We start from the raw sequence: 20,443 nt of genomic DNA, 5'->3' as shown, positions 1-20,443 counted from the left end.
GAAGAAAAGAAGATGATACCCTCTCTTACCTGACATCTGAGAACAATAAGCAGTCCCAGGCCTGGTATGTAGGATACCTGACAAGCTACCTAAAAAGTCCCAAACAGTTCTGAAGTGCATAAAAATCGTTATGTTCAGGAAAAAAAAACAAACCAAACCAAACCAAAAAAAAACAAAAACAAAAAAAAAATCCCCAAAAAACCCAGCTGAATTTCAATTTCTTTAATATCAAACAGAGATCAAAGGAATAACTCATACTTTTTTTCTTTTCCAAATCACCTTCATTTGGAATCAAGCTTAATACTTGGTTTTCAAGTGTGGCTTTATCTTTTCCTTGACTTATTTTTTTATGCACCTAGTGCTCCCAAAGTTTATTGAAATACTGCAAGCAGCCTGTAGGATTTGGGCAATTAGAATCCAGCAAATACAGATCAAGGGTTCAGTCTAATTACCTTTAGTACTGACTCTGATGCTTTTGTAACTCTCTTCACTTTCAATGGTGCCTCTACAACCAACATGAGAATGCCCACAAATATGATTTTGGATGAAAATGAAGTGCAAAACATTAGAAAAGCAAAGAAATGCAATGCAGAATGTAGATTCCTTATAAAAAGAAATAAAATAGACAAATCACAGTATGATAACAAAGCAGAAGAAGAATAACAAACCAACACAGAGATATTTTGGGCCAGGTATCTTCCAAAATGTTTACATACCCTCAGGGGAAAAATATAGTGCAAAGATAACAGTCACAAACAATATAAACTTCCACTACTACAGTTCTCTTGGAAAGTAAGAATTAAACTGTCTGGAACTGCCCCACAGTCCAAACATTTAGCCATCAGTTTTACATAAATGCTTAAACAAAACCTTCAGCACACAGGCTACCATGGTGAAAGGAGAAGCATAATGCACTCAGTGAGCATCCTCCTTACCTATGCCAGCTAGCACAAAGAGAATAACCCTCTGGAAAAATAGTAACAGCAGAAAAGACACTTCTCAGCTAAAAGGAAAACCCCATTCTATGCAGCTAAAAAATAAGAAAAAAGTAGAAGGACATAATAGAAAAAGATCACTGACTTGATCAAAGAATAGTCTCAAAACTGATATGGAAAGCATCTTGAGCCAGTGCATTATATGCAGAGAAAATGAACAAAGAAAAACACACCCTTGAATTAAAAAAAAAAAATTAATTATAATTTATATCTTATTTACACAAGATCTGATTCAGCTTTCAGAGTTTACTTTTCAAGGATCAGGTCAATATTGAAGAATTAGCAATTACATGTCTGTAAGTCATATTAGTATGCTACCCTGACTGCTATTGCAGACAAATGCATCGCAATCATTAATTGAGTTCCCTCAGAACTCTTTCTGAGGAACAGACCTATTATTAGTTTAATAATCTATGTGATTTTATTACCATTGGAGAACTAAGGTACAGAGACTGAGGAATTTATTTAAGGTTTCTAGAGAATCAGACAGAGCCCAGATCTCTGAATGCTTGCCCATTGCCTGATCTACTTAAGTATCTTAAAATCTACACCATTGCACGTCAAACACTTCACAATACTGAAACTACTGATAGATTTGCTGCTTTACAACAGGTAACAAACACAATAATGACATTATTGTATCTCAGCACTGTATCAAGTGACATAGATATCATAAACCACTCTTCTTTTGTCATGACTTTATTATACAGACTCTTCACATGCTCAGCTGCAAAAAGTAACTACAAGAGCCCTCAAAAAGCGATGTACTCATCTGTCATGGCATGGCAAGAAGTGGTTGTAGCTACCTCCAATCTTTTCTCCGTCTACCCAGACATCACCACCAAAGGCCCAGATGGCCCTGGTGCTGCTCTCCCACTCCCAGCAGTTGCTGGCCCTGCCCAGCTTCTCTGACACCTCCAGCAGTGGCACCCTGGTTCCCTTCCTCTGGCCATAGGGCTGATGAACTGCAGCAGAGATATCCTCAGTCTAGAACTGCTGCAAGCTGTATGCTGCTTTTTTGAAGCATCACATCACTTGAAATGGATCAACACTGGTTTTAAATTATGAAGACTACAAACCATCTTCTGAATGCTCTGGTTTTTTACTTTAATCTCCCTTCTGTTTGCTCTTTTTCTTAGCGTTTGGGGTTTTTTGTTTTGATGATTTGGGGGTTTATTTGTTCATTTGGTCTATCAGTTAGTTTTGGTTTACTCCTTGAGACAGCATCTTTATCAATACGGAGTTCTTCAGGAGTTGCACTCATTGAAGGCCATTAAACATGCCAACCATATCCTGGGTGGCATCAAAAGGAGCACAACCAACAGGTCAAGGGAGGTAATCGCCCTTTTACTCCACTCTTGTGAGACCACACCTGCAGTGCTGTGTCCAGCTCTGGGGCCCCCAATATAAGAAGGACATGGACCTGCTGGAGCAAGTCCAGAGAAGGGCCACAAAGATGATCAGTGGTCTGGAACACCTCTGAGAGAGTTGGGATTGTTCAGACTGGAGACGAGAAGGCTCCAGGGAGACCTTGGAGCACCTTTCAGTACCTAAAGGGCTACAAGAGAGCAGGAAAAGGACTACAAGGGCATGTAGCAACAGAACAAGGGGCAATGGTTTCAAAAGAAAAGAGAATAGGTTTAGATTAGATATTAAGAAGAAATTCTTTACAGTGAGGGTAAAGGGAGACTGGAGATATTGGAACAGGTTGCTCCAAACAGTTGGGGATGCCCTATCCCTAGAAATGTTCAAGACCAGGTTAAATGGGGATTTCAGCAACCTGGTCTGGTGAAATGTGTCCCTGCCCATGGCAGGGGGGCTGGAACAAAATGATCTTTCTTGGGTTGCTTCCAACCCAAACCATTCTATGGTTCTATGATAGCAACAACATAATACTTCATAGCCATCGCCCTCGGAGGTATTCAAGAAACCACTGGATGTGGCACTTAGTGCTGAGGCCTAGTTGACAAGGTGGCAATCAGTTAAAGGCTGGACTCAATAATCTCAGCAGTCTTTTCCAAACCATTTCTATGATTCTATGTATTGAGTGTTCTAGTGTTAGAGCTATATAATAAAACACATGTTTAAAACACAGGGTAGAAGTGTGAAAAGAGCCAAGAGAGCCAAGATGTTTGAAACCCAGTGAGATTACACATATAACTCCTATCAAATAACAGTATCAAAGACTGTGATAGAGAAGAGTGTTTATCTGATTGATGCTGAACACGCTCCAACATACCAGTAAGGACTCAAACAGACAGGATTAGTTAGCTGCTCTGGATCTGCTTTAATGTAATACAGAAAAACTGAACCTCTTCCACTAGTAAAATGAAAAATGAAAAAAGCATGTCCATGAAAACAGTCATATAGAGAGGGTATTTTACATACACAACATGCTCAACAAAATTTGAAGGAAAAGACAGATTTTTGGTTTTATTGGAAATCCTTGATTCAGTTGGTTTAAATCAAATTCTTAATGCTACTGTAACTTCACCACTTATGCATTAAACATGCAGCTTTTCCAAAGGTTCTTGTTACACACATTCATAAAAATTTTTATACATAGAATTTTTTGAGACCAAGTACATTCATTTCCTCTGTTGATGTAAATTGTACAATGAAGGATAACAAACAGCTTTAACGATCTGTTACATTGAGACTTTTCCACTTGATGTCTGCATGGGGATTCTGGCTTATGAGGCACTGGGGAGGAGCCTGCCAAGGGCACTGGCCTCTGCCCCATGCACAAAGCCCAACTAAAAGCACAACTCCCTTGGTCTCCCATCGTTTCCAATAAGCACAAGGGCCTGGAATCACTCACTGGGGAGAACCACCTCTCTTCCTTCTCTACTCTTGTAGTCAGAGACAGGGCACCAGCTCCAGGCCTCTTCCACATCCCAGGCTAAGCTGTAGGACAGTCCTTACTGCACATCACAGCCAGGGCTCCAAAGGCAGGACAGCTCCAGGTCCCAGTGAAACTTCCCAGCTTTTAATTAGATGCTATCTTCCTTAAAAAAACACTTGAAGAGTGCTATGCAAGGATACATCATCTGCAAAGATGGAAATTCTCAGGCAGTAGCATCAGCACGACAGACTGACAAATCTTTGTAGCCTCTTAGGCAACTGGATGGGATGGAATCACTCAGCTGCCTTCCACTTCTACCTTTTTTCTCCCTTCCCCTACTTTTAAAAAAAAGACTGGATGTGGCACTCAGTGCCATGGTTTAGTTGAGGTGGTGTAAGGGCATGGGTTGGGCTCAGTGATCTTGAAGGTCTCTTCCACCCTAGTGATTCTGTGTGATTCTTTGCTGGCCAGCTTATTCTTTGGATGTATAGGAAACAATTACAGAAATACTTTGCAATCATCTCTGAAAAACAACGACAATTGGAAATTTCCTGGTTTCATAAACAGTTCTAAGACAGAAACAAATTACAGGCATTGCTTACAGACAGCTTTAGTAATCAAAACTCAATTATGAAACTTTAAAACACAGCTCCAGAACATAGAAATGTAGTACCTGGTAACAGTTGATTGGCAAGTCTCCTATAAGAGAAAGACAAAATATTCCATGCTGTACTGTGCACTTGATAAAACTGATACAAAATTTGCCTGAGTAGTTGATACTGGCACGTGAAAATAAAGCAAAGCCCAGCAGGACACATGAAATTCATGCATTTCCAACATAATTCGAAATATTATAGTATAAATCAGCATGGGCATGCAATTCTTGGCTCTATTGTTTGACATAAGCAAAGCAGAAATTATGTGTTGTTGCAGGTGTTTTGCAAGCAAACATGACACCCAGCTGATTGTTAACAGATGAACTTTTTTCAGAAGAAAATGAGCTGAAGGAAGATCTCAAAGCTGACAAATGAAAAAACCCAGGTGGAAGTAGTTATGACCATTCCTGGGCTGGAGCAGTCAGAAGCTGTTGTTTGTGCTGGGATGGCACTGGAAACAGGCTGCTCTTAGGGGAACCAGGAGCAGGCTCCAGCAGGCTTGAGATGCATTCAGGGGGATGACAGCCACTTCCAGCTGGGCCAGTTGCTGGGTTGCTCAGCATAGGCAGTTCCATTTGGCTTAGAGATTGTAAGAAATGTGCACCTCATGGTGAAAGCTACAGAACACCTGCAATTTATATCTCTGAGAAATCTGCAGTTTCTAGTCCCTCAAAGCCAAATTTTAAAGTTTTATGACCTATAATACTGCTAATCATAACAAAGATCATCTTGTTTCAATCCCCTGCCATGGGCAGGGACACCTTTCACTAAACCAGGTTGCTCTGAGACCCACCCAGTTTGGCCTTGAACACTTCCAGGAATGGAGCACCCACAGCTTCTCTGGGCAACCTGTTCCAGCACCTCACCACCCTCACAGTAAGTAATTACTTCCTAATTTCTGATCTAAACCTACCTGCTCTCAGTTTGAAGCTTTTACTCCTTGTCCTACCACTACATGTTCTTGCAAAAAATTCCTCTCCAGGGATTTGTTTTTTATACAAAGCCCCATAAGTGTAAAATACCTTTAGGTGTTAAAGAAGGAGCCTCTCTACTACAGGTTCCATTTACTACTGAAGATATATTTTACATACAATTCAAAGGCTGAGCACACAGCCTTTGCAGTGCTGGTTAGGGAAAAAAGGGTCAGAAAAAAGAATCTGGTATTTGTAAAGTCATTTATGCATTTATACATACATAATTAATATAAAGAATATAATATATATACATACATAATAAAGTTTAACTATTTGATTTTCAAAATAATTACTTCAAGTTCAATGACTATACTCTTTGTAACAGAAAAATATATATCTAAAAAAATCTAAAATACAGAGAGGGATCGTTGACTTGCCAATCTGGGTGAGGCATCTTGCTCTGGGCTTTTCCCCCTCTCTATTCTGCTGCCCTTCTGAAAAACTCCTGTATAAATCACACTCTGCAGGTTCACCCTCCTTAACTGCAGGATGTTTTCAAGAGACAGCAGTTATCTGTAGCTACCAGCCAGAAGGGGAAAAAAAATTAAAAAGGCTATAGACACACAGAGGCCTGGCTGCTCCTGGATTTGATCAGAATTCGCTTCTCAGCAGTGACACATAATACTGTTTTCAGGCAAAACATGAATAAACACGTGCATAAGCTTTTGATTCAGAGCAATGCCACACTAGTTCTGTGATCCATCAGATCTTAGAAGATAAACATGATGTGATGGGGTCATTTCTTGCTAGAAAGGCTTCCAAACAGCAAGTGGAAAGCTGCAACTAGTTGGTGATTGAGTGAATAGGACACTTCTCAGTATGCGTAACTTGTGGCCAGGCAAAGCAGCAGGAAGCACTTGCTCTTGAGTAAAACAGATAAAACTAACCTGAGAAAGACTGGTCAGAAAACAAGGATTCAGCTTTAAAAAAAAAATTGAAGCACTTGGTTTTGGTTTGTGCTTTTAAAAAATAAAATGGAGGAGAAAGAAGGAGATCTCTCAAACATTAATTGAGGAATTTATACCCAAGTGTAGTCCTGCGCCAGGGACATTGTTGTACAGACCTGCTCCACAGGGCAGTCTGAGAGTCAGACTGGAGGCCATCCAGGTCAACTGCTTTCAAGTGTGTCTTCAGTGACAGCTTTGTGGTGGCCCACACAACATTCCCAGAGGGTGAGCTCAGGGACCCTCTCACCCAGATAGCTATGCACTACTCCATCATCTATTTTGGAATGTGGTTTGGCCCAGCACTCCTTGCAGCTTCAGCTATCTCATCCTTCTGAGGACAGTGGGAGACAGACACAGAGGCATAAGAAAAAAAAAAGAGCATTCACCAGTGCAGAATAACCCAGCACCCTTTAAACATAGGTGTTTTTACCTTCTGCTATGAGGACACCTGGCATGCCTGAACAGCCTGATCACTGGCTGAATTCAGGACACCTGGTCCAGGGAGGGGAATGATGCCAGTGCTACTCCATCAAGTACTGCTTGGACCTTTGCTTCATAGGAGTATGGACTGGTAAGTCTGGTGCCTGAGCCAAAGTCTAGCTGTATCTCCCCTATTCCCTGGTGATATTGGCCACTCAGAACATTACACATTTTCTGCACCAAATTGTTGAGCAGTTTCATCCTGCACTGTGAACCAGCTGCCCTCATTCACCAGTTGGAGACAACAGCTTTTCACGGTTTCCTTTGTCCTCAGACCTACCAATGACTGCACCTGTAAAAAGCCTGATGAATTAATAATGCAAACAAGGCGAACAGTGTGCTCATGATCAACTTCAGGACTGAAGTCCTATCAGACTAACTGTACAATAATGGGTGCTGCACATCGAACAGGACTGCATGGCTGTCAAAAGGACACGAGTGCTTCAACAGAATAAAACAGGAACATGCTGCATTGGCTTGTGCCAGCTCTATTTAAAGGATCTAGAAGTACTGCGGTACATAAAAGGGGATTAAAAGAAGGATTGCAGAACCTCAGCTAGATGTCATTTTAATGTTATGCAACTCCTTTCTCCTGAAAACAAAGGGTGGATTCAATAAGACCCAAGCAGCCTTGCTTGTGCAAGGCTAAATCCTACCCTGACCTCTCTCTGATCACTGCTTTAACTCCACACCAGCCCCAAGCACTTAAAGAGGAGAACCTTCTAGATAGTGAAACCTGCTCTGGCAGAGCAGGCAACACATTCCTTTGTACCAGCCTCTCCAAGGGGAGTGGGAGCAAAGAGTTTCCAGTGAGAAACAAGAAATGGATGCCAAAGAGGAGGTGAGCACAAAGAGGCACCAACAGCTCTTCACAGAGGGACAGAAGCACAGAGCCACAAAGCAAACCTTTGGTGTAACCACAGCTGACACAGCAACAACAGAACCCTTCCTGGGATCACCAGGTGTCCTCGTAACATCAGGACAGGCTCACTTCTCCACAATTCCTCCTTAATTTGGTCGGATGTCAAGTCTGACTAAATCTAATATTCTACCAATAACCCCACCCAGTCTGGATCAAAAGGTGGCAACACCAGGGCTCTGAAAGGAGCCACCATCCAGGGAAGCCAATCTGAATTCTCCCACCACTGTGAAAAGTCAGAGGCTCACACTGAGTTCTTAGTATCTTGTATGTGTTGCTCAGCAAACCAAACTTCATCTAGGGTAACCTTTTCATAGGATTTCTCCTATTTCCAGAGTTTTAAAACAAAAAGACAAAGGAGGTGAGCGGAGGAATAAACACTCCAAAGGAAACCCCACACAAACCCCACACTTACAATTTGTTACTTGTCAAACACTGGCTTTAACAGGCCAAAAGAATTTTAATAAATTTCTCATACAGTGTCACTGATGTACCTACTTGTCCAATTAGCACTGCAAACAAACGTAAGTATCTCATTAAAATACATAAATGTATATTACTTTGGTTTCCTACACTTTACCACTTCCAGTGTATTTCTGAAATACCTTTCATTTTAGGAGTAAACACTCCATCACACTCTCTCATCTGCAGATACCTTTGCATGCTGGTGCTTCTTTGTTATTAACAAAGCTTCTGCTTTACGTGGGATTTGTCATGGAATATAAAATAAATACCTACAAAAATGTTATACTCAAGCAATCAGTAGAAACCCTCATTGAACAGGAGAGGGGTTTTTTGTGGTTTGTGTGCCTTTACTTGGATGCAGTACTGCTTGCATAGACTTTTAAATTACATTGCAGTGTTCTCCACTCTGTTACTGATTGATCTGAGATTTCTGGCAAATCATTTCACCACCGTGCAGTTCTGTCTCTTCCTACCTATCCTCTGTGTCTAATTACCCTTTATAAACCCTTTGGGGCAGCAACTGTTTTTCACTGCCAGCTTATAGTACCTGTCACCATGGGATCTCATTCCAGTTGGCTTGATAGGCTAATAGCAACATTCATGTTGTAAGAGACTAATTTTTTAAAGAATAAAAGGAAACAAACTAAGCAATTACATTGTAGAAACGCAGTACCAGTTCTGTGGGTAAACTATACGTATTTAGAAAGACCCTTTCTTCCTAAAAAGCTAGACAGGCTTTAAATAACATTTAAAAAAAGAAAAACAAACAAATCCATAAAAAGACAGCAGAGAGGACAAAAATCATTGATTGTGAAACTCAGCAATTTCCCAAGGGTTTTTAAGAACTCTATCTTATAGCCTAGGTCAGGAGACTAAAGAGGGAAGGAAGTTTTACACAGTCCCAGCTTCTCTCCTCACACTGAAATTCACCGAGGTAGCTGAGGACATCAAGAATAACTCCCTGTCTGGGGACTCTGAATAAGTTTGGGGTTTTTTTTTTGTAAATGATTTTTAGAATCTGGAAGCTATTCAGATACTCTAATAACAAGGACAATATTAGTGTCTAAAGGGATACAAGTGAGAACTTCTGTTTACTGTCCCAGCTGCAAATCTCTTTCCCAGCAGCACCATCCTCACTAGCTGGCCAGCAGTGTACAGATACAGAGGGAGGAATTCTGCAGCTCATGCAACCTGTTCCTACAGCAATTGGTGAGAAAGTTGCTTACTACTTACCAGAAATCTTCTTAATATTGACCCAAAAGAACACTACTTGGGTCCCAGTTGGATTTACTACTTTTCTAGAACTGGTACTGCTCTAGTCACATGCAGGAGGTGCTTTCTCAGATATGAAGAAAAAAAGGAAAAAAAAAAATCTTCAGCTTCTTTGACTTTTACACTCAAGCATTAATTTCACTACCCTTAAAGCACAGGCACAGACATGAATTCCTACCAAGGCAAAGCAGCTGTTACACTTCTGCAAGTCAGATTAACTGTACACAAACCCATACAATATTTCACACATATTTAAAAGTGGCATTTTTAAGTTTTATGGGTTCATCTCTTCTGAAGACTATTTTAGTACATAAGTATCACAGGCTTAACATAAAAACTCAACATAAACATGAATCCAGAAGACTTTTTAATTGATATTTCAATTACTGACTTTTAATTAAGCAAACCAAACATCTTGATTTTATTTTTTCTTAACAAAGCCTCCAGTAATGTGATCGATTCTTTTCCTGAAATATTTTATCCTATTTTTACTGGAAAATGACCAAATGCAGTCAATGTTGAGAAAGCTCTTTTTACTGGCTTATCAGAAATTCCAGTAATTCTTCTAGAAGTTTACAGGGCAGAAATGTTCTTCCACATGTAATCAAGCAGATAAAATGAAAAACCAAGTTCTTCAGGAAATGTATTCTCTGTACGCAGTATAACAAAGATATTTTGAATAGGCTTCACTAGCAGTAGCTATAATAGAAAAACCATGAGACAACAGACCAGCACTACCAATAACAGAAGCTCCACATTAGGAATAACTATTACAGTCTCTTAAATCCAAAAATATTGCTCAACTTTTATCTACTTTAAATCTTCTATCCCCAAGACTGAATTATGATCAATTTGAGTTACAGATCCTACGTTAAAATTATACAGAATATTTCCAGCAATTCATAATTCCAAGAAATTCATAATGTTAGACTCTGAATTTAATGTGAATACTTCCTTACATTGCCATAGAAACAACAGACTCCCAACTTGAAATTGTCATGCTAGTTGCTACAACAAAAAGGCAGTTTCTCTCACCAGGACTTTTCAGATTTCATGCATGAGACAACAGGCAAACATAACAAACCCACTTGGAAAGGGAAATCAGAAACACCAGTAAAAACAATGACTATACAATTACTATATATATGTGTGTGTATATATATATATAAAAAATGAAGACGGGTCAGAGCAAACCACCTAATATCATCAAGTGCAGAACAGGTAACCCAATGGGCCTGAACTTTGAGGAGTTTTCCAAATGAGTAGTGTAGTGGCTGAACAGGGAATTTGGGGGTAATTACATTTTACCTAATCAAAGCACTCAATAGTTTAATCTGAAGAAGTGTTCAGCTCCTCCATCAGTCTGATAAAAGAGTTCAGCAGCTGCTCCCTTTCCCACTTCACAAGGATTTAATTTCCATGATAGGAGCACCTACATGATCTTTCAGCTTTTTAAGCTTGCAACAGGACTCAGCAACACTTTTAAATATAAAATGCTGTTCCTATAAAAAAACCAGGGACAGAGAATTAAAATAATGGGATTAATATTTGTTTATACTAACATACCATTTTGGAAGCATCTTAGAGGCTTATGTGACATTTATTAATGCAGATTTAGCACAAAGAAGGAGTTAGTAAGGGAATAACAGAAACTAACATAGCCATTCCATTTCAAACTAGTTAAAGAATCAGCTGTGTGAATGTAACATGATAGAAACTATTCAGTATAACTCATACGGGGTACAAATACAACCGTTCATCAGTTTTCAGTCTAAGTAGAAAAAAAAGGTGTGTGTTATAAGAACTTACATGTGAAATGGATTTCCTGGAGTGAGACAGATGCCCCAGTTTGTTTCCTTTCAGCTTCTGTAGTACAGGTTAGGTCTTGCTTTATGAAATGGCAATATTTTATCAAAAACCTGCAGATAAATTCATGATTGGCATGAAGGAAACAAAGCTGGAACTTTTTTTTTTATTTTGTGTTAAAAAAAGAACCTTGAAATGTGCAATTTAAAAAATCATATTGCACATTTCGTTTTGACAAATGCAAGGACAATGTGAAATACAAAGATACCATTAAATAAGTAATAAAAGACGACTTGTACCTGTTTGCAGGAAGGATTTCCACTCTGGAATACTAATGTTACATTAACACAGCTGCACAATGCACTTGCTAATACGGTGTAGAAAATTTTGCTCATTATATGCTACCACTAGTTTCCACTGTTCTGCTATGTATAGTGAATCTATGAGCACTACTCATAATGATGAAATCTATTTCTAGGGGTTTTTGTCCTTTTTTTTCCCTGCATACTGAGGACACAGTATTTCTTCTGAGTTTTTAAAAACAAACACACTATGACTCTGCAGAGAGTGAGCGATCTCAATTTTGTCCTCAGTGTCTGACCTAACAGACCATCAAAGAAAAAACCTGGCCCCCAGTGTAGTAATCTGGGAACTCTGTGAACTAATAATTCTGGATAATTCAATTTAAATGCCTGCCATCACTGGCTATAGAGACTACCATATGTTGTCAAGGCTGTGTCACATATCTCCCAGACCAGGGACAATGGGAGATTGTTATACCAGGCTTTCTCCCATCAGAACAGGCATGATCTGGAATCATGGAATGCCAGAATTCTGTGTCAAAACATGCAGGTTTTGAAAACAAGTTTCAGCATAGAGGGTAGAAATATCTTACTGGCAGAATAAACTAGTTGGTGCTAATGCCAGACCTGAAAGATCCCCTACCTGAAAGGTTCAAGATGAATTCCAGCGACACAGGAAGACGCTTCAGTAGCACAAAAGGTGTGGAGCGGGCAAGAAGGAAGGACATTGGTGGCAGATAGGTCTCCATGGTTTGCAAAGAAGAAAAGGTGTATGGGGGACTTTCATGAAATACACTGATCTGAACCAAGGATGGTTCAGGAAAGTAACAAAAATATTATATAGGAATGTATATAGAAAGGCATTATTTCATCTATGGATGTGGCAGCAGCCAGCCAATTTGTCTTGTCCGAAAACCATAAAACACATGCACATTTGGTTTTTTAATTCCATTTTCACAAGGTTTTGAGTACCTGAACTGCTGCCCTTGCTTCCCAAGGTCGAAGGTCTGAAAGGAAAGGTGCAGTAATGCTTTAGTGTTTATCATCCTGCACTACCTCTGAAGGTCCATGACACCACGACTGTTTCGGTACCAAAGGAGGATACAGAAATAGAGCCAGGGAGGCCAAGGTGCTGCCTCAGCAGCAAGGAACCCAGCATGCAGTTCTGTCCATAACTAAACACTACCTGGTAAATCTCTTTTTTTGGCGGAATGCCACATACACATAAGAAATCATGTGTGTCATCCTACACAAATATGTGTTTCTCCCCCACTTCTCAGGCAGCACCATTGTTTCACCCTAATTTCATGACAACTTGGGACAGAAACACAGATGCATAACTCATGCTTTCAGCTGAAGAAGCAGGAATGCTATTTTTTCCTTCAGAATGAGTTAATTGTACATATTTTAGACAGACAGCTCTAGACTAGCATTCTTCTGCAGAAACCAGTTGGTCATAGGTTGCACTGGTGCACCATTCACTGCGTATAAAACTGACTGGATGGCTGGCCCTGGAGAGTGGGGGGAATGGAGCTACATCCCGCTGGTGGGCAGTCACCAGTGGGGTCCCTCAGGGCCCAGTACTGGGGCCAGGCCTGCTTAATATCTTTATCAATGATCTTGTGTTTTCAGTTCTGGGCCCCTCACTACAAGACTGACATTGAGATGCTAGAGCGTGAACAGAGAAGGGCAGTGGAGGGAAGGGTCTGCAGCACAAGTCTGATGAGCAGCAACTGAGGGAGCTGGGGTGGTCAGCCTGGAGAAAAGGAGGCTCAGGGGAGACCTCATCACCCTCTACAACTGCCTGAAAGTGGCTGTAAGCAGGTGGGGGTCAGCCTCTTCTCCCAAGTAACAAGTAACAGGACAAGAAGAAATGGTCTCAAGTTGCACAAGGGAGCTTTAGATTGGATATTAGGAAAAATTTCTGCTCTGAAAGCGTTGCAAACATTGGAACAAGCTGCCCAGGGAAGTGGTTGAGCCACCCAACCCTGGAGACGTGGCACTGAGGGTTACAGTTTAATGGTGGACTTGGCAGTGCTGGGTTAACGGTTAGAGTCAATGATCTGAAAGGTCTTTCCCAAAATAAATGGTTCTATGATTTCAACATGTTTTGAGAAATTAAGACAGACCTAGGAAACACTTGCTCTCTATGCTGATTTTTCCTGTGCTGGAGGCACAGGGCTGTTCTCTTGAATATGACAGAACATGTAAATTCTAAAACCTAAATTACTAAAGTAATTACTAAATTAACATTACTAAAGTAATGTTGTACTTTAATAATCTCTACAGTTTTTTCCTGGGACTTTCACACAATTTTACTTTCTCCGTTTTGTTCCTTGTCTTACTTTCCTTTGTCTCAAATTCATGCATTGTGGAAATAATCAAAGACATGCAGGAGAAACATCTGAAGGTGATAAGCAGAGTGAAACAGCATTATTCATATATTGCTAATCATAATGTATGTGTGAATGAGAAGACACCTGGTAGTGCTGTGTTGACAGCAAGCTACCTTTTGATTAAGCTTTCTGGATTCTAGCAATCTGAAGGTACTGACTAGGAGTTCAAGACTAATGTAAAAATGATAAATACATGGCAGATACACACAAACAACAGCTTTCTTTCAGCTCAGCTTGCAATGAAGACTCCAAATTGTGGATAGCAGGTTTGAAAAAATGAGATATTTTACGTTAGCATTAAAAGAACATTCAAGTACTGTTTTTGAGATTATCATTTACAAAAGAGGATTTTTGTCCAGTTTAGGAATGCTAAATAATTTTTGTTAAAGCCCTTAAGTATCTTTCTTTTCTCTTGCTTCTGCCCACCATTCCACTTTCCATTGGGTAGTTTCAGCCTACAGTTAGAAATCTAAACAAATGGCTAGAAAACTATGACACCTTCTTACTGGATAGATTTCTATGAGGTTGAAGAAAAGCTGATTTGTAACAAATTAGGTGTGCTGAAGAGATACTGTTGTGATCACAGCCCCTGGTTTTAGAAAATTCAGTTAAGGCCAGCAGTGCAACGGCATTCAGCAACAAAACCCAATGACAGGCACTTTGCTACTGAAATCAATACCTTCCAACTCTGTTCTCTAGACTGCACCTACCTGGATAGGCATCTAGTCAATCTTATTCTAAAGTTTATGATTCTTGGATTTCCTACTGCAGAATCCTGTGCCATTCAGTACATTCCTTGGCCACCAGAGTGACCAGGTTCATTGTAATTATCAGATATGTATTTGCACCAGATCTTGAATGAAAAATATTCTAGAGTAGTACTGTAGCAATACTTGTATATGAATTCTTACACAATCTCAATCTATAGATGAAAATTCCTACCAGTCTCAAAAACCCCCAAAATTATACAAATGTGCATGTATAGTCTTATATTTATAAACACCTAGGTATGTAAGAAAAACATGACTTCCAGAATGTTAACACAGTCAAGGAATATCACTATGTTCTTTGAACTTTGCCTTGATGCTCCCCAGTAAAAAAAAACAACCCTTTTTTGTTTTTTTATTTGTTTATAGCACCATGAGGAAGAGAAGAACAAGAAACATCTGCGTCTACAACTACTGCAGCACTTTCCTCTCCATCACCCTTTCTAAATCACAGTTGTGACCACCTCCTCCCATAAACCCCTCTGAAGGAGTACTTTTTCCATGTATACACCACTTCCTGTGAACAAAATATGTAGATGAATTATTTATAGAATCTTTCATATCATGAAAGGAGCTCCTCATCTATAAGGAGCAAGGAGAAGATCAAGAACACTGAAAGCAAAAGCTCAGAATCTGTATCTTTCATGAAAAGCTGAATTAATGCAGGTGAGGTTATAGGATGCAAAAAGGAAGTCAGACACAGTTCTACCCCCTCACACCGGTACTTTCCTTTGATGTCAACAGTATCAACAGATGGACAAGTGTTACTGTGAAATTAACTTTACCTTATGTGACTAAACAGAACTAAGCAGAGCACTCTCAATTATTTAATTTCTTCAAGGAAATGATGCACTAACAAAGTCATGGCCCCATCCTTTAATGGCACATTTGTAATTCTCAGGGAAGAAAAAAGACTGATGAATATAATTCTGCTGCCAGTGAACACAGAGTCCCTGACATGAAACATCACAAGCTCTCTGGAGGAGCTGAAGAATAAATCACAAGCTACATGAGTCAGAAGTCAGCTTCAATGGTCTTTAAATTAAGATGGACAGGCATAAGAATAACATAAAGTAATGGTAAAAAAAGAACTCTGAATTTAAATTTAGGAGTTAGTAAAATCCTAAGGAGCACAAATTAGGAAAAAGGAGTAGGTCTGAAGTACAGTTTATTTTTAAATACTATCTATGCAAAAAGCATAGAGAGTACAACCACACAGGTTTTCAGGGTTCTTTGGGTCTGGTTTTTGCAAGACCCTTATGATTTTTTTTTATTCTGGAAAATCATGCAGCTTTCTGTTGCAAAATACTGTTCTTGTGAGGATAGCTATATCCAACATTCCCATCTTGGAATATAGTATATAGTGATATCTATGAATAAAAAAACCACCAAAAGACTATTTATATGCACAAAGCGTTTTAATGAATGGAGAGGAGAATTATTTACGACCTTAAATAACAAGAAAAAATTTTAGAAAACATAACTATACATAGGAATATGTGTATGAAAAAGTCTGTAGTAAAATACTAACATTTTTACAAGCTAACATGGTATTTACATGTGCATGCGAAACTTAGGAAAACCACAACATTCCTGTATTTCTCTGTCAAAAGGCTTGTCACAGACTTTTAAAGAAATTTTAAAAGTTCGGCCACGTTTTAATTGCAAAGCTTATGGATGAACCCATTAAGAAAAAACACTACAAGGCTACCAAACCCCTTAGCCACAAATCAGTGGGTGCTGGGACAGTACTATCCTGTCCTTTTAGTCTTTGCTGGGAAACCACAGTCATGGCTCCCAGGAATAGGATGTGGAGGATGCAGTCTGCCCAAACTTGGCTGCTCTTGTATCCATCCTAATGAGGGTCCATTAGGACCCATTCCTGCCTGGAAAAGCACTTGAAAATATGCTCAAATCCATCTTTAGTCAGCAAAACATTCTAGCATATGCTTACTATTAAGCAAATGATTGGACTGAGAAAATTAAACTGGTTTTTAGTTCCTCCTTACATTATGTGTACTAAATGCCTTTTTTGCATAAGGAGCCAAAGAATTAGGGGTTGACGCTTAAAGTCTGAATATTTAGAGTCAGATAAGAGACATTAGACAGTGTCCATATAAAGTGTCTGTCTTATTCATATTTCATATAACCATACCACTGAATACTTCTAAAAATAAATTAAAATGCTCACTTGGTCAGATCACCTGGCTACTTAATACATCCAAACCATTTTCCTTGAGAAAGAGATGCATCAGGCAGGAGCTCCAGGACGAAATCTGTTGCAATGTTCCTGAGTTCTGAAACCCATGTTTTCAGACTGTTCATTGGGATTCTGTTGAGAGCATCTGGGGAAGTTTATGTAAAGAATAAAGACCCTGGTTTATGCAGTACAACTGAGTGGGCTGTTCCTGCAACCCTTCAAGGAGTGAGTCTGTGCACAGCAGAGACCTGTGTCACCCACTGATGGGAATTACTGTGGATCTGAGACAGCAGTGATGAACAGAGAATGGACCTGGAGGCAACCCTGCTCCCCATGTGACTCTTCCCCATGTGATTACTTTTAAGGCATTTGATCCAAATTAAGATGCCTTTCCTTAACACACTGCTACTTTTACAACTATGCATCTGTACGTGTGTGGGAAGAAGACAGCACTTAATCCAAACTGTTCCACATGTAAAAACAAACACATTCGAAATTCAGAAGTATTTCTTTAAGAAACAGCACAAGGCTCTTCTCCTCACCCGAGAGAGCAGAAGGTCAGAATGAACATTTGCAATACGCCCAGCTAATGTAACTGCTGTATACAATTCTCTCATTGGAAGGGTATATATTCAAAAAAGCATGGGGCTTTGCAGAGGAAACCCTGCCTTCTTTATCTGATGTCAAGGACAGCTTTGCCCTTGACTTCATCTGGGCCAAGATTTCATCCCATGTGTTTCTAGAGATTCTCTGTGATTCTGCCAACAGTAGCACAGTAAGTGGCTCACAAAAAAAAACCTAACAAAAAAACCCCAAACAGGAAATAGTCTCCAAGGAATACTTCTTTGTGAGCTCTTACAATTAAGACATAATAATAATAATAATAATAATAATAATGAGTCTTACAGTCTTTTCTCCCCATGGAAACCCAGGCATAACTTCCTGCATTAAAACCCTATTTATTAGGCATCATACCTAGAAGAATTCATGTTGAATCATATCATGGAACTGCAAATCAGCTTCTCATGATGTTTACTCCTCCTCATGCTATGCAGCAACTCCTACATTATATGTTTGGGGTTTTTATAACTCAAGATGTTTAGCTAACACAGAGCAGCAATATTCCATCCGACTTTTCAAAAGAAGTATTTCACTTAGTAATGTGATAAATGATGAAGTATTTTATTATTTCAGAGAGGGGGGTGTTTAATCAAACATAGCATAATGAAAAATCATGAAAGCACCTTTATTTTCTGTACTTCAAACCAGCTAATTCTTGAATTAGCCATTCCCTGATTTCATCTACAAGTGAATTTTCACTGCTGAATTGTCAAAACTTTCAAACAAGAAAAATACTCACAGTCTCTTAAGGATCACATTATAAATAGTCGTGTCCTACCTCCACATTTCTCTCTCTGACTTCATTCCTAGGCAGCACTGAAGAAGCAGCTACAGTCACATGGTGCATTCAAGGTCATGCTATTCTAATTGACAGAGATATCATTGATAAATTATGCGGAAACAATGATAATGGAGTCATTAACCTTGTTCCAGCACACTAAAAGTGCTTCCTAATTAAAAGGAGTACAAAAGTTATAAAAACATACAAAGATTTTATTGCTCAGCCTTTTCTCTCCTACACACTGCTGCAAAGCACTGTTAGGGAACAGCAATATTGCTGTAACGTGGCTGCCTGTGCTTTGTCACTGAGGGGTGCAGGGACTACACCAGCTTACACTTGAAGGGAGGAGTCAGGTAGTAAAATTCACAAACCACTGACCCTTTTTTTTTTCCCTAATAGGAAGTTGGATCCAGAAGGCCTCTCTCTTTGGCATAAAGGATGCTGGAGCACATGAAAGATCATTCCAGCCAGGAAGTCTTTCTCAGTCCAAGAATCTATGCTGAACTGTCATTTCCAAACACACAGTCATGTGGCCAGTGCTTTGAGAACTTGCATTAAAACTGTAGTGAGTTAACATTTGGTACTGAAACTCCTCAGATATGTATAGATACAGGTACAGATACATAGAATTAGGTAGAATTCAGAATTTATCCTTTATGTCTCATGCAGAAATTTGTGTTAATTCCCAGACTAAAAGCCTGACTAATGTCCCTAATTCATATATGACAGGTCATTTATTAAGGGTGCACACATTAATGAATCACTAGTGGTTGCTTTGACTTAAAGAGAAATATTAGAAAAATAGTGAAGAGATAGGACAGAGACTGTTTCACACAGCAACTCAAAGTAACCTTAAATTTGCCTTACTGTAAAGAATCTATAGGATTTCTGAAAAAAAAAATTAAATTGGATTAGAGACAATCTACCCTTATCTTCTTGACACTTCAACTGCTGCTTCTTTTTGAATCTCGTCACAGTAAGACCACTCCAATAAAAAGAAGAAAGTACAGAGCAGGTTTCCAGGAGTTGACCAGAGATGACACTATACTGCCACGACCAAATCAATTATGCTAATTTTTAATCTTCACTTATCACATAAACTATTGTGTCTCCCTACAGTCTGACTGTCAAGATATGATCTACAGCATATTGCACAACTTACTCATAAGGACAAATAAAAAAAATCCCAGATCATATCTGTATTTAGAGGCTTGACCTCATGGAGATAACATATCATAAAGTACATTCTGAAGGCTTGAGTGGAAATCAGATTCTTTCTACTGTTTTTGTCATGTTCGGATAAACTAATAATTAGCATATTCTTCAAGCATTCAGAAGTATCACAAATTATATTTTAAACAATAAACCGTCAATTACAAAGAGGAAGTAAAAGTGCCAAATTATACCCAATGTCAGAGAGATTCTCCTCTGTGTCCTCTGAGCACAGGCTGATGGCTATAGTTGCAGAGCACAAGCGCCTCTGATGCATGGTATCTAAAAACTTCCCACCGCAGAAATTCCCAAGTTTTCAATGGCTGGGCTCACTGCCCGGCTGGAATGCGTACTTTAGCGATACGCCTACAGCCGCTGCACCACCCATAGCCAAGAAGCACCTACAGACTCGGTTCCCAGAGCAGCTCCTGTGCTCCAGAAATGCTGCTGGGGTAGCAGAAACCTCCTCACAAGTGTTCAGCTGCAGAGAGCTCAACTCAGCATAGTTTAAAGAGGACAGAAACAAACATGTAAACAGCATCTGTGGCGTCTCTTCTCTATTGACTTTCCTGGAAACGCATTAACCTATTATAGTACTTCAAAATAAATAAGAGAAACAGAGGCGAGGCAAGAGTATACCGTTCTCTCCCAAAAGTTTCTTTCTGCCTGTCCTCTCACTTGCTCCGAGCTCCCGTTCCCTGGGATTAGCGATCGTTTTCAGCAGGGATCAAATGAATGACTTTTCCGCTAATGACACTTAAGAGATGCTAAAACCACCCCGGGCGCCACCAGGGGCCCGGCGCGC

General features: G+C 39.6%; 1 protein-coding gene across 10 annotated transcripts in view; it reads right to left on the bottom strand.

The window, feature by feature from the left end:
• Window positions 1–20,443, bottom strand: part of MAGI2 (membrane associated guanylate kinase, WW and PDZ domain containing 2) — a 720,301-nt gene that overhangs the window by 699,083 nt on the left and 775 nt on the right. The gene's annotated exons all lie outside the window — the stretch shown is intronic.

This window comes from Corvus brachyrhynchos, unplaced genomic scaffold (genome assembly GCF_000691975.1).
Source record: "Corvus brachyrhynchos isolate BGI_N302 unplaced genomic scaffold, ASM69197v1 scaffold239, whole genome shotgun sequence".
NCBI lineage: Eukaryota > Metazoa > Chordata > Aves > Passeriformes > Corvidae > Corvus > Corvus brachyrhynchos.
Note: the sequence above shows the minus strand (reverse complement) of the source record. Positions and strands in the feature narration are given on the sequence as shown.